This window comes from Lissotriton vulgaris, chromosome 12 (assembly GCF_964263255.1).
Source record: "Lissotriton vulgaris chromosome 12, aLisVul1.2, whole genome shotgun sequence".
NCBI classification, from domain to species: Eukaryota; Metazoa; Chordata; class Amphibia; order Caudata; family Salamandridae; genus Lissotriton; species Lissotriton vulgaris.
The window spans coordinates 764,827,640-764,850,235 of NC_141700.1; the positions used below are offsets into that span (position 1 = coordinate 764,827,640).

The 22,596-nt window shown below is 43.4% G+C and overlaps 1 protein-coding gene across 1 annotated transcript in view; it reads left to right on the forward strand.

Annotated features, from left to right (window-relative positions):
- The window catches only part of LOC147678626 (uncharacterized), a 690,344-nt gene that overhangs the window by 181,464 nt on the left and 486,284 nt on the right, over positions 1 to 22,596 (forward strand). The gene's annotated exons all lie outside the window — the stretch shown is intronic.

The window sequence follows — 22,596 nt, forward strand, 5'->3', positions numbered from 1 at the left end:
AATCTGCTACAATAGTGCCTATCCTGAAGAAGCCCGGTGCGGACCCGTCCGCCCCAGCCAACTATCGCCCTATTTCACTGCTGCCCTTTCTGGGCAAGGTGCTTGAGCGCCATGTAACATCGGTACTCAGCGCCCATGTAGAAGCAAATGGGGTCCTGGCGTCTCGTCAGGCGGGCTTCCGGCCTAGGCACTCCACTGAGTCCGTCGTGGTGTCGGTCCTGGACAACCTCAGGGAGGGCATGGACCAAAACCAACACCAGGCCCTGGTGCTCCTCGATCTCTCCGCCGCTTTTGACACGGTGGACCATTCCATCTTGCTTTCACGTGTCAGAGCGGCGGGAATCGGGGGCTCAGCCCTGGTCTGGCTATCGTCCTTCCAGAGGGACCGCACCCAGGCGGTCCGGTTGGGGGATCTCTCGGCCACCCCACTTAAGGTCACTTGTGGTGTTCCCCAGGGTTCTTCTCTCTCTCCTCTTCTGTTCAATCTTTATATCTATCCCCTAATCTTTGCACTCCAGCAGCTGGAGGTCACCGTATATAACTATGCGGACGACCTCCAGCTCATCTTCAACCTCTCTTCTTCCTATTCTATTTCTAACTTTCAGACTATCATGATTTTTATCAGGGACTGGATGAACCACAACCATCTAAAGCTGAACACGGATAAAACTGAGTTGGTTCTCACGGGTGGTTCTTCCAGTCCCTGGAACTCTTTATTTTGGCCCCCTTCCTTTGGTCCCCCTCCCACTCCCTCTTCCACTGTCAAGACCTTAGGCATTAAAATGAATAATCATCTCACCCTACACTCACAAATTAGTTCTGTTGTCTCTTCTTGCTTTCTCACTCTCCGCACTATTCGCACTGTTTCTCGCTTCTTTTCTCCCCTGGCACTTAAACTGATTATGTCCGCCTTGGTGATCTCCCGGCTGGACTACGCCAATGCCCTGTACAACGGCATTCCGGCGTACAGCCTACGGAAGCTCCAACTGGTCCAAAACCAGGCGGCCCAACTAGTGTACGGCCTTTCCCGCTCCCATCACTCAACTCCTTTATTGAAGGCGCTCCACTGGCTACCTGTCAGGGAGCGATCCCTTTTCAAAACTGGCTGCATGGTCTTCCAGGCGCGCCAGGGCTCAGCTTCCGCTTTCATTACCTCTCTGATAAGGGAGTATGTCCCTGCCAGAGAGCTTCGCTCATCATCCCAATCACTTCTGCAGGTACCCCGCTACAAGCGCAAAAAGTGGGGAGGGGCCAATTTTTCAACTCTGGCACCCACTTTTGTGAACTCCCTCCCCGACCACCTACGGTTCGCCAAGCACTACTCTTTTCCGCAAAGATCTCAAAACCTTCTTATTCAATCAGGCTTTCCCTCGGTAAATTGTCTTTACTGCTCCCTTTCATTGCACCAGTATCCATTGCCTCCCCTCTGCTAACTTTTGTCTCCATAGCGCCAAGAAACCGCACGGTGAACGCAGCACTCTATAAATATTTTAAATTCAAATTCAATTAGACACAGGTGTTTCAGTTCTTTTAATAGGGTGTCAACCACTCAGGAATAAAGTCCATGAGTGAGTAGCGTTGGCCCCTTTTTAAACCACTCACTGTATCTATAGCACTGCACATATAATAAAGAAAAAATACTCGCTCCACTGTAATCAGGTATCGAAGCACACCCTGTTGGCACTCTGCCTTCAGGGTGGGACCCCGATGATTAAGCATGTCACCAACTAGGTTGGTGAGTGAGGGGTCTTCTAAATAGAAGGATTTTCCATATCCTCTAACAGGTTGGGCACACCGTGCACCATTGAACCTCTTTGTTGTTGTAGAGCATCTCTGCAATTCTCTAGGGGGCACTCCTCCAATTTGTTGTTTAAAATACCAGTTTCAGGCCGACAGCTCTCATCAGCCAGGCTAGCTTAAATCGAATACATGACGTTACAGCGCAAACCATTGCAACGCATGCTTTTACAACTCAGTTTTTACAACGCAAGTACCATTACATTGCATTTTGTACAACACATAGCATTACAATGCAAAAATATGTTAATACATTGAATGATCAATTACAAACTAGTATAACGCATACTATTACAATTTGTTTTTTTAAATTGTATAATAAAACCCTAGGGCAGGATGCAGGGAAATTAAGTGTTTTGGGTGGGTAGTGTATTAAAAACGCGGGTATTTGCAATTAATACCCGCATATTAAAATTAATACTCTAGTACTAAAATTAATACATTTTAACTTTCCCAGAAATAATATACTTACCATTTGTTTGTTATGTCATAAGAAAATTGGAACAGTTACTCTTTAAATATTTAAAAAAATGTACAGAACACTAAATGTTACTATTTTTTGTGATCAATAAAATCCAAATCTTATATTAAATATAATTCAAATATATATAACGCAACAATTAGTCTTCATTTTTTTTACAAATGTATAATAAACCCCTGTGATGGGATGCAGGGAAAATGGGGGTTTTGGGTGGGGTAGAGTATTAAAACGTGGGTATTTCTAATTAGTAGCAACGTTTTAAATACTGGAATACTAAAAGTATTCAAAAAAATCTAAAAAAAAATATGAAAGCTGTGATGAAATGCTTAAATATAATGTACATATACTTCAAAGAAAAAATTTATTTTTAAACACTAAACTAATCGAAAACCAAACAAACCACCATTTTAAATGTGATGAAAATCAAAGTCCTACGACACTTTCTATAAAACCATCTTGACCCGTGGGTCACCAAAATGGCAGACATAACGGATATATAAATAGAACAACAAAACAATTTTTACCATTTTCACAGCATTAAAAGTATAGTACAAGAATATACCCAAAATATATTTTGTATACAATTAACAAGCACATTTAAAAAACATAAAAGCAGCAATTTACCATTTTAAAAACAGTGGCTAACTGACTTTCAGACACAACCCGCGCATTTAGCGGAGCTGAAAATATCAACAAATAGTGACAACACTTCCAAGTAAGTGCACCATAGCAAAATGTAAAAAGATGTACATATTTTGAAGCATAATTCTAATTACATATAGCCATTATGTTTTACAGCTTTTTACAAAAATGTTCAAAGTTGCTTTAAGCAGGATCGAAAACGGGGACATAAAAAAAAATATGATTTAAGTAAAGCAAAACAATTCTTCTGAAAACATGTTTAATTATAAACCAAAACAAACATTTAAAAAGAACAGAATATTTGAGTTTAAAACAAATAAACTACTCAAACAATTGGTTGCTACCATAATAAAGAACAATTCCTACACCAATTAATGTTTGCCTAAGAGAAAATGCAGGATACTGGTGGGGTTAAAATTACTATTCCAACTCTAAAAATTTTCATAAAAAGCTAGCACCCTTTAAAGTTGCTTTAAGCAGAATCGAAAACAGTGACATTAAAAATATATGATTTAAGTAAAGCTAAATTATTTTTCTTAAAACTTGTGTAATTTTATACCAGAACAAACATTTAAGAACAGAATATTTTATAGTTTAAACCAAATTAAACTACTCTAACAATTGGTTGCTACCAGAATAAAGAACAAACCCAACACCACAATGTTTGCATAAGGGAAAGTGCTGGATAGTGGTGGGGTTAAAATTACTATTCCTACTCCAAAGGGTCATTGCCTCAGGAAAAGTGCTGAATATTGGTTGGGTTTAAATTATTATTCCTACTCCAAAGGGCGCTTGCTACAGGGGAAGTGCAGGAAATAGGTTGGCTTGCTTCAGGGAAAGAGCTGGATAGTGGTGGAGTTAAAATTACTATTCCTACTCCAAAGGGTGCTTGCTTCAGGGAAAATGTGCTGGATAGTAGTTGAGTTTAAATTACTATTCCAACACCAAAGGTTGCTTGCCTCAAGGAAATTGCAGGATAGTGGTGGGGTTAAAATTACTATTCCTACTCCATTATGCGCTTATATCTTGCAAAGTGCAAGATGTTGTTTACTAATGTATAAATGTAGTTTTATATCTCCACCGATAACTAGAGCATTAAATATCTGCTCTAAAATATATCCATATATTTTCTATATGAAAATAAAATACAGAAGAGCATCAAGAAATCATTAATAAAGGGTAAATTAGTATGATAATTATACTGGAAGGAGGAGCTCCGAATAGAGAGTGGGAAAAGCTTTACAAAAGCAGTGAAATTAACCAATGAAATATTTCCAAGCAATGTTCCTACCACCTGAAGGTCTGTATAAACAGCAGGATTATTTCCCACTAAAAACCAGTACTTGAGCAGCTCTTCCCAGTAGAGGTGTATGCAGGAGTACTGAACAGTTTATTGCTTTACAGAACTCTTTCTGCCTTTAAAATGGTTTCACCTGTAAGGTAAGTCTACATGTATGTGTAGTCTTTACAATTGTTGATATTGTAATGCTTTCAATAATTTTTTGTTGTTTGGATATTTACATTAGTAACCAACTAAAATGATGGCTAGCATACTAGAAATTCACCAATACATTTGTACCCCTTATAAATGAGCTAGAATGCATAATTTCCTTGCGATTCACATCAAAATGTGTACATTTTAAAGACCTTTGGTAAGGTAGTGGTGCTGGGCCTCGGTAACAGATTCTTTGCAAACACCTGACATTGCGTGTATGACACTTCAAGCATGCCCCTGAACCCTTTGACCGCCTAGAAGAGGCCGTACTGGCAGGTCCCCCCCGCCGCAGAACGCCAGTGCCCGGGCCACCTGCACGGAGTCCGGGCTTCGGAGGGAACTCATGCACAGCTACATCTCGCCTCCAAGCGTCGGCTGCTGAACAACCTCTGACAATCTGGGGGGCGGGTAACCTGGCAGCAGTCAAGGCTGTGCAGCAAATGGAGCAGGGGCCCCGGGTGCATTGATTGCAGCAAGGGTCGTGGCTTTCACAAAACAAAAGCATGCATCGAGTGGTGTCATGTCTAACCCAAATACCACGAAAAAGTCACGTCCGGAAAATGCTGAATACTGTCCATTTTCGGTCGCTGTATTACCTCATTGTTTTAGAGACGGTGTTTCGTAGCGTTCATCGGCTACAGACTGTCAAACATACTTACACCACGCGTCGTGCACCTCAGGTAAAAATACTGAAGGCAGTCTATCCCATCGCTGCCACCATACAAGCCCCGAGACTCCCCCCCTATTCACTGTACGCCCAAAAGTCTGCGCCCTATGTAGCGCCCTGAAGTAAAATGTTAGAGTAGGGCCCCTTCCCTCATACGCACTGGTTGTTTCCAGGGACTACACACTTCGCCGCCCCCAGCCCGTTAGGAAGTCTCCCCCTCAGCAGCACCGACGAAGGCATCCAGGACCCATTCTCTTTACGGTTCACTCCCGGGGCCACAAACTATCTGCTCTTTCTAGGAAGCCCTGTGCGTGCACGCCTCCTGGCAGTGAGACTGACCCCCGAGCCACACTCTTCTAGCCTGGTATGGAGAGCGGGCTGAACCCACGGCCCAGTTCATAATACAGCTACTGCACAAACAGAGGATTACAGGGTGCAAGATGCACGCTAACAGTCCAGTACAGACTGCAGAATTCACACACATCCCACTACCGAGTGTCTGATGCACACACAGCCTGCTACAAAGTGCATGATGCACCCACTGTCTAGTGCATAATACACACACATCTCAGTACTGAGTGCACGGTTCACTCAAAGACCACTGTCGATTGAAGGATACACATACAGTCCAATAAACAGTGCTGGGTACACATACAGTCCTTTTTACAATGAATGACACACACGCAGCCCAGTACAGGGTCCACTATGCATGCATGGAGCACTTTACAGGGCAAGATACATACATTCTAGTGAACATTGCAGGGTGCACACAGTGCATGCACCATATGCACGCAGCCAAATGCCAAGAGCACGCATACCACAAAACAGAGCGTGTGACACATACATAGCACTGTGCAGATACAGCCCCTGCAAGGCTCACATGCTCCGCTAACAGCTCACAGTGCCCCCCCCCCCCCCACACACACAGCTCATTTCAGACAGGAGGGTGTATGGGACCAGCAAAGCGCCCACAATATATATGTACTGTACAGCAAAGCATAGAATGCAGTGGAACATACCGCCCACCATAGAGTGCATTACACACAAACCGCTTAAAACGGCGCGCCTGACGTACAAATACCCCTGTGCAGGATGTAGGAAAAATACGCAGCCTAGGCTAAGCTCATACTACTCAATATTTGCAAGACTACCAAGGGAGATCAACAAATAAATATATCACATTTTCAGATACTTCTTCATCTGCTAGTGAGAGTGATAACCCAGATCCCCGGAGAAACAGTAGAAGGGGCACATTCCAACAGAACCAACAAGGACCTACGTTTTTGGCGAGAGGCAAGACAAAAACCAGAGGAAAAGTAAGATACAATCAACCCTGGGAAATGTCGACCAGACGCCAAAATTACAAAAATTGACACCTTCTTTAATATTTAATATCTCCAACAAAATCCTCACAAAGGAAGAAGAAATTGTCCTCCAAAAAGTACTCTCATTCGTCCCCACCAAAAGAACAGATTTCGTCAAATTAAAAACAGAAACAATCGAGTTCTGACGAAAAATCAGGCTAAAAACATTTTCAGAAAATCCAGTGGATCCTGGTATAGAGACAACCGGCCTCCGGAATAAATCAACATTTTGTCCCCCAAATCACAAAATACCTTAGGAAATGATCACTTTTGAACGAACAATTTTATCTGCAATTTCCAAAATGGAAAGAAAGAAAAAATAGATCAAACATATCACAAAATCTGAATCCATGGCTTTGACGACCCTGAAAAAAGACACATCAGTAATTATAAAACAAGCTGATAAGGGCGGTTCAATTGTGATCTGGGACCGCACACTATATATCAATGAGGTAAAAAAACATTTGAGCAATGTCAACTGCTACCGTAAGATCAATAAAGACTCCACGCCAGAAATGAAAAATGAATTGCACGCAATCATAGATGAAGCATTCCAACAAGGCTTCCTTGGCAATAAAAGAATCAGAATATCTAAAGATTAGACATCCGAGAATTCCTTTATTCTACGTTCTGCCAAAAGTCCACAAAAATGAAAAGCCCCCCCGGACGTCCTATCGTATCAGGATGAGAATCATTAATGGAACCAATAGCAAAGTTTGTGGATTTATTCTTAAAGCCATTTATGCCCAGTGTTAAATCGTACATTAGAGTTACGATGGACAGGATGGATGAGATTAACAGCTGAATGTGGATGTCCTGAGGCGGAAGCTGGGACGGTTTGTGAGCGTGTGTTTTGACGGCGATTTTGTCACTCTGATTTTAATTGCACCTGCACATGCATTCGTTTTAGCTTCTGTTTGCTAAAATTTTAAAATTGTACTCTCGCGCTCCCTGCACTGGCATTTACCTGCCTGTAACTTGATCTGCTCTCCTTGAAGTGTGTTCTCCCCATTGCAGACGTTTAGGTGCTGCTTGGGGTCACTTCAGGCGCCATCTTGAGTGAGGCGAGGAGCAGGCGAGCGGTCTAGTGCTCGGCCCCTCCCGCCCACAGGCATAAAATGGCTCCCCTGATCCGGAAGCGCAGTGGACGAGCGCAGCGGGCGGGCCGGCGGCGTGCCGAAGGCGAGCCAGTCTGCGCCCGGCCGGGGCCACAAACTCTGCTCCTGTTGTAATGTATACATCTGCGCAGCTCCTTGTCCTTCAAGGTAACTGGCCCCTTAGCCCTTGAATGTATCCACGCCCTGGGCATTTCTGCCCCTCTTCCTCCCCCCCTGCTGCTCCCTTGCTCAGGCCTCAGTCTGCCGCTCGTCCTGTGCACCCCCCTCCCTCCTCCCGTCCACCCACTGTGGCCTCTAACTACCTCCTTAACACCCGCTCGGCGGGCAGGCAGGCACCAGTTGGAACTCTTCAATCTCCTCAACACTGAGTCCCCGACCTTTTGTTCCGGACGGAAACTAGGTTCTCTGCCGATTCCCTGCCCGATGTTCTATCTGCACTCCCAGACTCCTACTACGTCCTTCGGGCTGACCGCCCAGATGGGAAAGTTGGTGGGGGTGTGGTTATGATCATCCGGTCTAATCTTCAGTTCCAACCCTTGTCCCATCCCCCCATACCTCATGTCGACATGTTAGTCGCCCACTTGGTGAACCTTCTGGCACCCCTCACTATAGTTCTCTTATACCGCCCCCCAAAAACTATGTCTCACTTTGCGCCTGCCCTCCAAGAACTGCTGGCCACCCTTGTGGTCAATAATTCATCAGTTCTTCTACTGGGCGATTTCAACTATTGGCCTGGAGACCCCAGGGAAGATCAGACCTCTAAAGACTTCTGACACTCTTAGCTGTTTCAATTTCACTTCTCATATTTACGCCCCCACCCACGTCCATGGTCATATTCTTGACCAGATATGGTCGGCCAGTCGGGTTATTTCTCCTGTCACCATCCCCACTCGTTCATCTTCAATTTTCTATTGATCTTGCAGTCACCAACCAGCCCCCTTTGCCCAAAAATGTCCTAGCACGGAACTGGAACCGGGTGGACCTTAAGTCTCTTCATTCTTCCTTGGCGATCTCCCTTCCTGACTTATCTGATCTTTTTCAACCTCCAAGTCGATGCCATTAACACCTGGCTGTCCACCTCCTGTGACCTGGTCATCCCCCTCAGGAGGGTCAAGGCTTGTCGTCTCTACGAAGCCAATAAATGGTTCTCCAGTGATCTTAAGGCCCTTAAGTTAGCTCTCAGACAATCTGAGTGCCAGTGGAGGCGCAATTACTGCCCCCTCTTGAGAGATCGATACAGGTCTCTCCTAAAAAACTATAAGCCATTCTTTCAGTCAAATTAGAATATTTCTCTAATAAAATCCTACTAGCGACTAACAAATCCAAGGAGATTTTCTCCATCTTTCACCATCTGGCTGCCTCTGACAGAGTCAACGCCAACCCTGTCCCCTCCCAAACCCTCTGTCTATTTGAACGACTTTACTTGAAAGATTGCTAACATCAAACGGAACATCTCCTTGCCATCCTCTCCCCTCGCCTCCCCTTCCCTTCCCTTCCCTACCTCCTCTTGTCTTCCTTCTTGAACCATGTTTCATCTATCTTGAAGGAATCTTTCCTTGCCCTGCTTAGGAAGGTCAATTCAGGGTCCCCTGCTGACTGCGGACCGGCTCGCATCCTAAGGGAGCTATTCTCTGGCTGCCCGACCCCCCTTATCATTTCTGAATGCATCCATCTCCCAGGGCATAGTCCCGCTCTCCTTTAAAACGGCCACAGTCATTCCCATTTTAAAAAAACCCGGCTCAGACCCTTCTCTCCCTGTTAATTTCAGGCCCATCTCCCTTCTTTAGCCACGATCCTAGAGAGCCACATTACCTCTTGCCTGTCGGCCTACATCGAGGACAATCATCTCCTGGCCTCTCATCAAGCAGGCTTCCGCCCGGTCCACTCTACTGAATCTGTGGTGTCTTGGACGAACTGAAGAGCAAGGCGGACTCCAACTCTCCCAAAGCCTTAGTGCTCCTTGATTTGTCTGCTGCTTTTGACACGGTCGACCATTCCATCCTCCTCGACCGTGTCAGGGCAGCGGGCATCCAGGGCACTGCTTTCGCCTGGATTGCCTTGTTCCTCCAAGGCCGGACACAAGCTGTTAGTCTCTCTGGCTTCTCTGCCCCCCCTCGTTCGGTGTCCTGTGGGGTCCCCCAGGGCTCTTCCCTCTCGAAAATTCTTTTTAATCTTTATATCTACCCCCTTATTATTTCTCTCCTCAATATGGAGGTCTGTGTACAATTATGCAGACGACCTTCAGCTTGTCTTTGATCTTATTTTTATTTCTGACTGGATGAACCAAAACCACCTCAAGCTTAACCCGGACAAAACGGAGGTTGTCCTGACGGGCGGTTCCACCAGCCCTTGGACCTCTGCCTTCTGGCCTTCCATTCTTGCCCCCCCCCCCCCCCCCGGTTCCCTCTGCCTCAGTAAAAACCTTGGGAATCAAAATTAGCCAGGACCTCTCCATGCACCCCCAGATCAGCTCCGTCATTTCTTCTTGCTTTTTGTCCCACAGGGTTATCCAAAAGATTTTCTCGCTTTTTCTCCCTCAACGCACTTAAAATCATTATTCTGGCTATGATTCTCTCACGCTTGGACTACGGGAACTGCTTTTACGTGGGCATTCCTGCCTATGAGCTGCGATGCCTCCAGATCATCCAAAATCAGGCCGCCCAACTTATTCACCGACTTCCCAGGTACCACCACACCACTCCGCTACTTAAATCCCTTCACTGGCTACCCATCTTGCAGCGAATCCTCTTCAAGATGGGATGCATAGTCTTCATGGCCTGCGTCCGAACGGTGCCTATCTTCATTAACTCCATGATCACCCACTACCTCCCCTGCCGTGATCTCCTATGTTCCAGCCAGCTTCTTCTCAGCCTTCCCTGCTTCTGCAAGACCAGAGCAGGTGGCACTAGGTTTTCCACTCTTGCCCCCCGTTTCTGGAACAGCCTTCCTCTCCCCATCAGGTCCATCACTGAGTATCTACATTTCCGTAAGGCGCTCAAAACTCATCCATTTGCTCAAGCCTTTGCTACCCAGTAATGCCCTGGTGCTTCACTCATCCGCCTTTGTCAATCACCTAGCGCCAGGAAGCCGCTTGGTCACAGTGCGCTTTATAAATATTTTCAACTTTCGACTTTATCAACAAATTAACTGACATCGAATTTGACAGAAATAACCACTGGATGGTAACAATGGATATAACATATTTGTATACTCAGATACCGCAAGACGAGGGTATACATGTACTGAGAACAATATTGGAAACAAGAGAACAACCACAAAAAGTACCAACGGAGTTCATTGCCCAACTAGCAGAGTTTGCACTTAAACTGAATTATTTTAATTTTGCTGGAGATTTTTATTTTCAGGTGGGCGGAGTAGCAATGGGATGTCCATTCGCTCCTGAATTAGCAGTCTTGTTCATGTCAAGCTATGAAGAAAAATGTATTTATCAGAATATTCCCTTTGGTGTTTGGATTAAAAATTGGCTTCGTTATATAGACAATGTATTTTCTGTGTGGACAGGTCCAGAAGAAGAATTGAGAAACTTCCATGTTTGGCTGAATAATAGAACCCATGAAATTAAATTCAGCCTTAACCATTCAAGAAACAAAATGCCCTTCCTAGATGTTGAGATCTATCCATCAAATGAAGGTCGGACAACAACTCTTCAAAAAAGAAACCGATCGGAATAGATCACTTCATTTTACCAGCAATCACCCCCGCAGCATGAATGAGTACCTCTCGTATGGGCGATACCTACGGATTTGTAGGAATTGCCAACACAAAGATGAATATATGAAACACTGATAATTTGGACTGCTAACTTAATCGAGCATGAATACCGCAGAAAATTACTAAGACCGTCCATGAAAAGAGCGTGGTGGACACCACGTGAGTGCCTATTGGAGAAAAAAGCCAAACAAAAGTTGGATATAATGGTATTAGTCACAACATATTGCCCCAACTCAAATATGCTGAAAAAGGTGGTCAATAGTAATTGGCATTTGATAAAAAACCTAAGAGAAGACTTACACAAACCACCATTATTTGCTTTCAGAAAAGAGGCAGTATAGCAAACAAACTTGTGAGAGCAGCACTGCCATCAAAAGAACAACCCACTTATCGAACTATGATCGGGCTACCACCAATTCAAGGCCATCACAAATGTGGTGGGTGTAATTGCTGTGCCACCACAGAAGAGGGCACCACCTTTAAGCATAAGGAAACATGGAAACACGAGACCTTCACCAATTGCAAATCACGCTATGTGATATATGGGATTAGATGCCCGTGCGATTTGTTTTATATTGGCAAAACGAATCAAGAGATTCGTACACGCATTCAGCAGCATAAATCAAGAATAAAAAGGAAGGTTCCCAATGCGCCATTGGTGAACCATTGGCAATTAAAAAATCATACAGAAAATGAGTTGCGATGGACAGTGATCACCAAAGTTGAGCAGGATATGAGAGGAGGTGATTTGGATGCGAAGCGCTCAAGGCAGGAAGCAATGATGATTGTACGGTTTAATTCCGCAACAGAAGTACTTTCGGAAATGTGTTAATTGTCATGAAGACTGGACAGCCACCTACTTAATATTCACGAGTAACCAATGCTAACAATCTCAGGAAATCCACAACCCCATTGGGGCACCCTGGAATAAAGGAACCCTATCTAAAATGACGGTCAACTGTAACCGAACCGATTATAGAAACTCGAACATTGAAATTGCCAACAGCGATTTTTAGGCAAGTGTAAAATGAAATCATATTTTTTTGACCAATATGACAGTAACAAATTCTACACTACAAGATGGCGCATCCCTCAAGTAGAGGCTCTACTGGGGGACACGAAACAGACTGATCCAAAATGGTGGCCAATTGTATTAAGTACCGAATATTGAGAAGAGTCCGCTCCAACGCTACACCGCATTGTTTACAGCGATAAAAACACAACTACAGCAAAATAAAATCAAACCCCACATTGTGATTCATTGCACCAACTTGAAGGGAATGCATTGCACACTACAAGATAGCGTATCCCGGAAGTACAGATAACCGGTGTCGGATATAATGAGATACAGAATAATCCCACACAGAGACGGGCTGCCATGGATTGAAAGGAGCCGGCGAAAGAAGGAACTGTGACAGAACTAAGGTGAGCACCGCTTCAGTGTAGTTGCTGAGGAACGAGTTTATGCTAGACAACGGGTAGCGAGGTGGGCGGAATATTGACATTCCCCGCTATAGATGCATACAACGCTCCGTTATAAGTGAGACGAGATACGCTTTCAAAAAGGCTAATAGTTCCTCCACAAAAGAGGACTATACAAACGAAGCGCCATTCAACTAAAGATGTGATATGTTAATAGTTCGGCAGTTAGAATAACCAATGCTTAGAAACGCGAACGCTACCTGGAGTTCCCTCACCAGAGAGAACCACGCAAGGAATGCGTCATTGAGTCAAAGATGTGATACATGGATAGTTTGGTCTCCGTAAACACCAATGGCTGCATTTCCTTATTTTTCCTGGTGCGCCTAATGATCAACCCCATTTAAGCCCACATCTGCCGAAGAAAGAAACCCACTAGGTAAGCCCTGGCCGTTCACGAAAATTAGGGTGTAAAGACCATTGTTTTAGAAACCAATCCATTACAACATACAATATGTTTTCTTGCAGGGCAGATTGTGAGCCAAAGCACACGTGAGCAGTGAGTTATTTTTTTGTTACATTAAAGTCTTGTGGTATGAGATTGAAGTGAAGGTATAGCTCTGCTGAGCCTTATGTTTGATATAATTTAGGTGGTCCCGCGCCGCGGTTCTGCTGACCAGTGAAATTGAATTTCCCTTAATTGGAGAGGTAAGATGTATAGAGGTGGTTGTTGAGCCAACTAGCAGTGTCCCATATGGTTAGAACCCAACAACTGACAGAGGTCCCCCCGTCTTTTCATTTACAGTATGTGGTCCTGATAAGAACTCCACATTAAGGAGAGTTCAAAACGCGTAGACCTTGTTGTTTCACAGCCATAAGAATATAGCAAAGATGAAATTTGTAAAATACTGATTTATGTGTATATTATATCCTTTGGCTATGTGAAAATTTCTTTTCTGAAATATTAGTGTATTGAAGATTGTAAATAAGAGTGGTGTGATTGAGAGTATGTTTGGAGAGTGTCTGACAGATCTGTAGTGATAGTGAGTATGAATGACATGAAGGGGTTGTTTTAATGTATAAAATGGTTTTTGATGTATTGTTTGATATAGGTTCTTTTGAAATGTGAAAAAAATTGATAAAATAAACTACCAAAATAGTTGAAATGAAGTAAAATTAAATAAAAAGGATTTATTCAAAAAACAAAGGTATTCTCACTTTGTGTTCTATTCATAGGCGAGACAGAAAAACAGGTAGGTCATTCAGAGACGCAGCATTGGCATTTTTTTGATTGTATAGAACACACTACTCAATAAGCATGGGACAATTCACACAAACCGCTCAACAGTTCAACACATATGGAGTGCACAAACAGCTCAAAACCTTTCAGAACAGCCCAGTACAGAGTGTGTTTTGAAAACACTGCCTTGTAAACACTACAGGGTACAGATACAGCCTGATATAAAGTGCAGGATGCACAGACTTAGCAGATTGTCGGGTGCTCTGCACATAGCGCATAAGGTGGGTTGTGCCTAGCACGCAGACCAGGGTGCAAACATTCCAGCAGTGCAGAAACTAAGGATCCAACCAAAACTGCAGTATTCACTCCAGGCGCGCCCCCCCCCCCTCCCCCCCCCCACCGTGTGTGTCAGCCCGGGGGAGACAGCTTTGCGGGCTGGCTAGCATCAAATTGAAGCCGCACTGGGTACTTAACAGGTCTTTAAAAAGACCATTTACTTGTAAACAAGGCTTTTGCTGTGTGTCATCCCTTCTTACAGCCACTGTCTGTCGTTGGCAGAATTAGCCCCCCCGAAATTTGGCTCTAGTTGCCCTCCTGATTCACTCACAGTCGACACAGACAGCAGGATGCGAAAACAGCTGGTCGGGAGAATACATGTCTGAGCGCACAGGCAGCAAGAGCAGATAGCGCTGATCACCAACCACTCTGCGATTTTGTACGTACATTCACTAAGCAACTTCACCACTCCACCTAACCCCCGTTGCACCTGCCACCTGACAAGAGTCGGCGTGTTAGTGGGGGCGCTGGCACAGACACCCCACAGGTAAAAAGTGCAGAAAATGGACTTGCAGAGTGGCTGCAGCTGGGAATTAGGGTATTTTTGGATTTCATTTTTCAGAGGTCCGCCCTTGCCGACCCCCTTTTAAGTAAAAGCGATGTGTTGCATTTCGGCAGGGTGGTACCTTCTCTTCCGGGTCAGAGGCGGGCACAAGCACAGCAGAGGGATGCTGCAGCCGAACGCACACGGTCACAAGGCATTCCTGGCTCTTTCACGCGCGTCCCAGACATCGATAAAGCTAGCTAATACGTTCACTTTTAAAATACCATTTTAAGTTTCTGGCAGCTCCGTGGGGAACTAAAGGCAACATAAACTACAGGCACTACTTTTGATTTTTTGATTCATTATTATTTTTGTTGCATTGAGACGCACGTTTCTCATTCCGTAGTCCAGCTTGTCAAAGGTTTGAAGCCATCTATTTACAAAAGGTAGTTTCGAGGCCGCTCGTGAACATCGGACTACAAAGTGCATTGTTCACTTACCAATGCTTAACATTGCAGGACATGTGTATAAAGTATGTACATGCTTGTGTCACATAACCTCTGAGCCGGGGCCCTAGTGCGTGCGTTTATTTTATCACCATTGCAACTGAACACCACACAAATAAGCACACAACACCAGCACCCTCACGGTTTGTTCTCAGAATAGTTTATAACCGAAAAAAACATTTATTACAGCGTATTTCACGGTTAAGGGTGATCTTTCCTGGTGATAAGGTTAGTGCCCATCAGTCCGGAGCTGGGCTGCGATTCTGCCTGGCGTGAGCACAATCCATTTGTACCCTTTAAGAATAAGCTAGATGCATGAACCTTACCACATGTGGGCTTCAATATCTCAACATTATTGTCCGATTTAAATTGTTATTCTATCTACTACGGCTCTTGAGATATAGTTTGAAATGTGCGCTTTACACTAATAAATATTTTGCAATTCAGCCTCTGGTCAATCACAGTACAGCGCACGTGTCAGACTATAACTCAAGGATGAAGATAGATAGAATCACAATTTAAAATGCACAATAACGCGGAGATATAAATGCCCATATTGTCCAACTTTCATGTTTCTAGCTTCTTTTTAAAGGGTACGAATTAGTTTGACTTTATAGTAAATTCGCATCCATCTTTGAGGCCAGAATGCAGTGCACATTTTACACTATAAATCAAGACCTGTGATAGATAGAATCACCATTTCAAATGCACCATAAAGCAGCCGAGTTACATACGCCTACTGGTGCCAACTTTCATGATTCTAGTCCATTGTTAAGAGGTACGAATTTATTTTTGACTTTTAGTAAATTTGCATATACTTTGCATTCACAATGCAGCGCACATTTTATACTATAAATCATAGAATTACAATTTAAATTGCACAATAAAGCTGAGATACAGCTGTCCAAGATTTTTAAATTGCATGTCTCTACCGTATTCCTAAGATGTACAAATTAATATTTGAATTTCAAAGTTACAAAACCATACCCGTGAAAGCTAGAAAAATAATTCAAAGTGCCTAATGTTTGGATCATCAATTTGACTCGGTCTACCTAATTTCTGAGATTCTGCAGTTTATTTTGTGGCTATGCTACAAATGTTAGCTTGTTTAAGGCAATATTGGTTTCAATATTTATGGGGTGTGTCTACTGGCTTCTGCTGCTGGCCTTCCCTCAGTAGGGTGTGAAGTACTGGCCTTTCAAGCACAAATACCGCCATTAGGTAAGGCAGACTTCTGTCTGAAATAGCATAAGATGAGCAGGAACAACAACCTGTAGACCTACCCTTAAATTGTGACAGCAATATTGCCTTAATCCGCAGGATAAAGCGCGCCTCATCCAGAGCATCATTCTTGATTTCCATCTGCAGGGTGGACCGAACTCTTTCCCGACGCTGCCCGCTTATGTGCTGTTCATGCGTAAATGTAAAAATGTAAATTGATAATTTTATAGCGCACTACTCACCCGCAAGGGTCTCAAGGTGCTTGTATGAATACCGCTGTGGAACCCATCCTGGCTTTCCCTGTGAGGCGTCCACTCCTGGGCACCCCCAGGGTGAAGGCCAGGCATCCTTAGCGTTGTGGGGGCCGTTGTGGAGATTAAGGAAGCTATTGCCCAGAGTTGCAGAGTGGGACTCCATGATTCGAATAGGAACCGAGGCGAGAATTATCAGGTCCGTGGAATTTTTGAGCCCAAGACCCGCCGAGGCGGGAAATTGAACCCTGGTCCCAGGCTAGACCTCTGCATCAGGGTCTGCCGCTCTAACCATTGAGCCACACATGCTGACCACTGCAAAGATGAGATCTGGATAAACTCGCTCTTCAATGCTACAGTCCAGGGAATCAAGAGGTCTATTAAGAAGCAGAACGACAATTTTGAAGTAGCAGCGTTGTGGCTCTCTAAGATAGTGCAGCGCACATTTCAAAATATAAACCAGGAGCTTTACTTTGATAGATAGAATCACACCTTAAAGTGCACAATAATGCGGAGATAAGGCTGTCTAAATATGCCAAGTGTCATGCCTCTAGCTCATTCCTAAAATTCTGAAAGGAGTATTTGGACTTTTTCAATTGCCACCTAAAATTAAGAATTGAGACTTGTAACCTAAAAGAATGACAATGCTTAATACAATCTTTTATTTTCCAGAAACAAAATGTGTATCCCCCTGGTTTGCAGAATTTGCCTAAAAAGTACATTCTCCCTTGCTGCTCACTTGATGAAAAGATGCATGAAGAGCTGTGCCTCGGAGGTTATTGAGACTGCTGTGAAGGAAGCTAAAGAATCTGTTGTCTCATCATCATTGACGGGTGTTCCACTACGAGAGTCTTAAGGAACTTTCAGATTAAACTAACAGAAGAAACGTAATTCATCTGCTTGAGTCAAGTGGATGCTTTATAGAAGGAAAACCAGAAAAGTCTGCTATTCTGTTGCTTCTTATATATTGTTTTATGCTCATAACAATCTCAAACGTACGTCACATTTTTAACACATGTTGTTGGAGTTTAATATGCATCCAGTTCCTAACAGTCACAAGAAAACATTGTTATATAACTTACACTGTTCACTAATTTGAGTTATCTAACTTTCAGACTTTTCCAAGCAAGTGAGGCAGAGCTTGAAGGACAGCTGGGAAAAGAACAAAATACGCAATGTGATGCACTTCAAGTAATGTAAGTTGTAACACTGCGGTTTTGACTTATCAAATCGGTCTGTGTTTCAAACAGTTAACCAAATTAATTCTTAATTCTTACCACAGATGTGAAGTCAAGATGCCTGGTGAATGTCATGATTTTGAAGGTGGCAAAGAAGGATTTCATCAGTGTTATCCAAAAAGTGACCAGCAACAGTGAATTAAATAGTCAGGAACACTTACACGTTGTGTATTATTTGGAAGCAATATTGCTCTTCAAATGTCTACACGGGCCAATCTTTGTCTAACTTTGTTGTAAGCATTCACCTATACCCATTTATTTCTAATTTCCATGTGCATTCATTGGAGATGTTCATGATAAACAAAACCTTTTCACAGGTTAAAGAATGGTTGGAACGGACCCATCAGACTGAGAATGGTAGGAAATTTGCAATAACATTTACAGAAAAGACCGGCCCTAAGCGAGAAACACAATTTGATTTAAATGATGTAGAAGAAAATGTAAGTGTCTTTTTATAACACAGACCTCTAAAATAAGATGGCTGTTTAAAATTCTATTTGGGTGAGAGAGTAAATCATATACATGCATGATTTTTTTTATTTCATTCCTCTCTGAATTCATAGTATCATGAACAAATTATTGAAATTGTGTGTGTCACACTTCCATTTAGAAACGTTTAATGCACAGTAATTGAATATTTCACTTTTTTCGTAGTGGTTTCATGTATATTTTACAATGCTACGTCCCAGAATGCTGAAGAATAGTAATGGAAAGTAGCTCAGCAAAAGATTATTTTTTTGTTTCCACTGATGGAGTAGATGTTTGCAACGCTACAGAGAATGTGAATAGGTTAATTGTAAGGTAAATCTGTGCTATGGTGACAATCATATCACTCTGCCCGAAATACCACTATTCAAAAGGACCACATATAGCCAGATGGAGATATTTGCACTTAGACCTACAGGCTGCTCTCATCCCCGGGTTTATCCATCTGAACCATGGAGTTTGGACTTTTCATGTAAGTGGTGTGGTTTCTCTCCAAACATACATATCGTACAGGATAAACATCTTTCTCTGCCCAACCAAACCCCATCTCGGGGTCCTAGAACAGGGATCTCTGAAGACCACACTAATAAATCGCAGATCGTTGGTCAACCATTCTTTAGATATTCTGCAGTCCTTAAAAGACAATGATTGGGACCTCCTTTTCTTGACAGAAACTTGGTTAAGTGAGGAGACCAATCCTGCCCTTACTCTGGCTATCCCTGATGGTCATAGTATTATCTGTTTCCCTGACATAAAGAATCCAATCAGGGCCTGGTAAACTCTAGAAGGATACTCAACATTATCACTAGTGTTTACTTAAATCAAGTTGCCTTAGGCCTGTGGATCTATTAACATAGAGTGGCAAAGACATTCGGGAGCCACAGTCATACGAGGGGTTTGTCAAAGTATATTGTTTTGTTTTATGTCCATTAACTGCTGAAATGTTGCATATATGTTGATACTAGCTGTGTAAATCTTTTAATTGTGCTCATTGTTTTCAATTGCCTATGTTCGTTTCAAGGAACATTCCTTGGATTTTAAATTGTTTTGTATTAATTTGTCTTGTATTTTATTGCTCAAATATTGGTTTTTAATAAAATTAGATTGTGAACGATTTTATTTCTTTGTGGAAATCCTTACATATTTCCTGATACATAGTGGACTATAGGTCCTTCCCCCCTGGCGAGACAGGTGGGTGGTAAACAAGCTGACTCCAGGGATTCCCCTTTTGACTTATAGTATTATCTGTGCCAATCAGCAGAATGGTAAACAGGGGGGTGGAGTGGCAATTATTTATGAAACCACATGGACGGTCACCTCACCTCACTACGATCAAATTGATTGCATTGAAGGTATTCCCTTCTGCATCAAACTGTCGGCCTCTATTTCATGTGCTGGCCTTTTGATGTATCGTCCCCCTAATTCCAGCCCTACCCATCTTCCAGCCTTGATGGATTATATTACCCAAGCAAGCACTCGGTAGGCTAATTTTACGGTTCTTGGACTTTAACTTACATGCTGAAGATATCTCCTGTCCCATCAGCTCGAATTTTATCTCCACTTTGGCAGCCTGTGATCTGACCCAATTAATTGCTCTTCCCACTCATCGAGCTGGCCACACATTGGACTTGATATGTTCCAACCTTCCCGATATCTCTATTGAAGACCCTATACCGGTCATATGGTCTGACCACTATCTCATTCCTTTTTCCATTCAAGTGACCCATTTTGACAGACCCTCTTTGAGCCCCTAAGGAATTTGGGAGAAATTGGAGTAAAATCTCTCAGGCTTCTCTTCAAGAGCACAAAAGACTCTAGTCCGCCTCCCGCCTCTGATTTGGACTTGTGCATTTCCAATCTTAATGACTGGGTGGGCGAGGCAATCGAGTCACTAGCTCCTCTTAGGCCAATCAAAACCTTTAGGTCTTAACCCGCAGCCCCCTGGTACTCGGACGAACGGAGACAGAAAAAGTCCACCTGCAAAGTACTGGAACGCCGCTGGAGACTGGGGTACTCTATAGAAAGTAAACTTGAGTATTGCACTGCCCTAAAGAGTACCGTAAATTGATCATAATACAAAAAAGTTTTTTATCAGACAAAATTGATAAAGCCAGCAACGCCCCAGAGAGATTTTCACGATTGTCAGATCTTTCACTAACCCACAAGCCTTGAATCGACACCAGCCAGTGTCTCAATCTCTCTGCACCCAACTCTGAGTTTTTTGGGGAGAAAATTGCCCTCATTTATGCCTCATTTGCGACCAGGGATAGCTCTGATATTAAGGAGACACTGATGGACCATAAAATCTCATTCCCAGTTTCTTCTGAATTTTAGGAAATATCCGAAGAAACTTCCCTTCAGGAATTGCTCAAATGCAAATCTTTATCTCCTAGCGACCCCTGGCCGGCAAAATATAAAGCATTAGCAGCTCTTCTCAATCCCCATCTCAACCCTATATGGAATGCCTCTTCGCACTGGTATTTATCCAGAAGCATGGAAACATGCTTTTCTGGTTCCGATCTTAAAAAAAGCCAATGCGGATCCAGAGATTCCTGGAAACTACAGGCCGATCTCCCTCCTCCCCGCCCCAGCTAAGATTTTGGAAAAATTAGCTCATCAGCAAATTGCTAGCTTTATTGAGAACCAGGGCCTCCATGATTCCCAGCATGTTTTTCGCTCAGGCTATAGTACGGAGTCGGCCCTGATTGAAATGGCGGACTGTACGGTGGACACTTGACCGGGGCTCGAGGGCGGTGTTGGTGCTGCTGGATTTATCGGCAGCATTTGACACCGTCTCTCACTCTATCCTGCTGAGAAGGCTAAGCTCTATTGGAATCCAGGGCACAGTTCTTAAATGGATAGGCTCTTTCCTCGCATACCAAGAACAGGTTCATACCCCTCCCTTCACTTCTTCAGTTATGCCACTGAAATGGGGTGTTCCTCAGGACTCCTCGCTAAGCCCCCTCCTGTTTAATGTGTACTTTACCCCTTTAGCTGAAATGATATCACACTTCGGCATTGAAACATCATATGCAGACGATATTCAGCTGCTCTTTACTTTTGATGAGCCAACTCCGACCACTTTTGATCCCCTTAAGATATGCCTCAGGAATATCGCCAAAAGGATGGATCTGAATTTCCTCACTCAATGCGGGAAAAACGGAGGTTTTATTTTTTAATCAACCATCTCCATTAGACTCCAACTTATGGTGGCCGGAATATCTGAGCCAGGCTCCTACCCCGAAGGACTCGGTTAGAAACCTAGGGGTCCGATGGGACCACTGTTTATCCTTTGGGAATCAGGTCCAAACAGTATCTACAGCATGTTTTTCTAAAATTAAAATTATTAAAAAAACGTATGAACTATTTACCTAGCGCTCACCGCAAAACAATAGTTCATGCACTTACAATGAACATCTTTACTATGCCAATGGATTATACCTAGGTTTGACAGCAGGCCTGTGCCATAGATTACAGACAGTGCAAAACGCTGCTGCCAGTTTGATCGGCAGTATCCCCCTCAGGCAAAACATTTCCCCTTACCTGCGAAAATTGCACTGGATCCCTGTTTCTAAGCGAATTGACTTCAAAGCCATGACTCTGGCCTACCGGACGACAAAAGGCAAAGGCCCAGCCCATCTTAGGTCATGTCTTCGACCATACAGTAACTCGAGAGTCCTCCTCTCAAACACTAAGCTGTTACTTGCGACTCCTAGATTTAAAAAAAGCCCGATTGGGTGGCAAAACCTTTGAGGTATGTGCCACCCAACGCTGGAATAAGCTTCCGCTGTACCTTCGGATGAGCCAATCCAAACCCGAATTCCGCGGATCTCTTAAAACCTTTTTATTCAGCCTATAAGCCTCTGTCTTGGTCCATCTGCCTCTGATCAATCAGCGCCGGAACACTCCATTGGGGTAGCTGCACGCTTTATAAAATAAACAAATAAATTATAAGCAAATTTTTTATTATTCTATTATACTATGAATTATTTTGATGAAATACACATTTACCCAGATTCAGTCTAGTCATTATCTCTCGCTCACAAAATGATTTTAAAGGGTGTTTATTGATTCATTTTTTTACAACGCTTAAACTTGATGTTCTTGGGCTAACTGTCT